This window comes from Theobroma umbraticum, unplaced genomic scaffold (assembly GCF_002168275.2).
Source record: "Theobroma umbraticum cultivar Fairchild unplaced genomic scaffold, ASM216827v3 scaffold_3427.0, whole genome shotgun sequence".
In the NCBI taxonomy this organism is placed as follows: Eukaryota; Viridiplantae; Streptophyta; class Magnoliopsida; order Malvales; family Malvaceae; genus Theobroma; species Theobroma umbraticum.
In genome coordinates this window covers 1,273-2,442 of record NW_018400216.1, presented here as the reverse complement: position 1 = coordinate 2,442, position 1,170 = coordinate 1,273, and the positions used below count along the sequence as shown (strand labels likewise).

Below are 1,170 nucleotides of genomic sequence, written 5' to 3'. Positions count from 1 at the left end.
TAATTTTCTGTTTATATTCTCATTAATACCTTTGATAAATAATAGAAGAATTTTCCTCATTTCAAAAAATCTATATAATGATATTTCAGCAATGCTTATTTTCAACAATTAATTAAAACGGAAAAGCAAGTTAAATTATTCTTTTATTCAATGAATACAAAGCAGATTTTATTTTCGATTATAAATTATTACAAAAATCAAGTTTAATTATCTTGGATTTACAAGACAAAAAGAAAAAAAATGTTTAGAAATCCACCTTGAAGGTGGAAAGCCTTAACAGAATGTGTTGGTAACAGGTAAGCCCGAGGGCTGTTCCCGACCCTGTCAGGGGAGATGCCAACCATCTCTCCTATCTACGAACACAGGCTCATTGTATAGGAAGCACTCATATATATTACCCAGACTCCACTTTCCTGAGCGATGTGGGATTTCGGAAGCACGATTTACAAGACAAAAAGAAAAAATGGGTCTAGGGATCCACCTTGAAGGGGGAGAGTCTTAACCGAATGTGTTGCTCACAGATCAGCCCAAGGGCTGTTCTCGACGCAGTCAGGAGAGATGCCAACCATCTCTCCTTTCTCCGAACACAGGCTTTTTGTTTTGGAAGCACTAATATATACTACCCAGACTCCACTTTCCTAAGGGATGTGGGATTTCGGAAGAACTAATATATATTACCCAGACTCCACTTTCCTAAGTGATGTGGGATTTCGGAAGCACTCCTATATATTACCCAGCTTACACTTTCCTAAGCGATGTGGGATTTCGGAAGCACTCCTATATATTACCCAGAATCTGCTTTCCTAAGCGATGTGGGATTTCGGAAGCCCTCATGTATATCACACGGATTCCTATCTCCTAAAAGATGTGGGATTTCGGAAGGACTCATATGTATGACCATCACTCCGCTTTTCTAAGTGACGGTGGATTTCGGAAGCCCTCATATATATTAGCCAGATTCCGATTTCCTAAGTGATGTGGGATTGGGGGAAAATTTTGACGCAAGTAACCTAGAAGTTTGAGCCTTTACCGCGAAAAAACTAATGAACGGAACCCATAAAAACCGAAAAGACGATAAGGCGTGTATCAAAATCCACTCTTTTTCGATTAAGAACAAAATTTGTTTGATGAATGTAAATAAGATAATCAGATGACGTGAAGACTACCAAT

At 38.4% G+C, this 1,170-nt stretch overlaps 2 non-coding genes across 2 annotated transcripts; both read right to left on the bottom strand.

Annotated features, from left to right (window-relative positions):
* Positions 1 to 231: 231 nt before the first annotated feature.
* LOC149526183 (U6atac minor spliceosomal RNA) lies at positions 232 to 363 on the bottom strand. The gene has a single exon (XR_016352258.1). It is a non-coding gene; the product is annotated as a U6atac minor spliceosomal RNA (small nuclear RNA).
* A 93-nt stretch (positions 364 to 456) lies between these two features.
* Positions 457 to 588, bottom strand: LOC149526182 (U6atac minor spliceosomal RNA). Its single transcript, XR_016352260.1, has one exon. It is a non-coding gene; the product is annotated as a U6atac minor spliceosomal RNA (small nuclear RNA).
* Between the last annotated feature and the right edge of the window lie 582 nt (positions 589 to 1,170).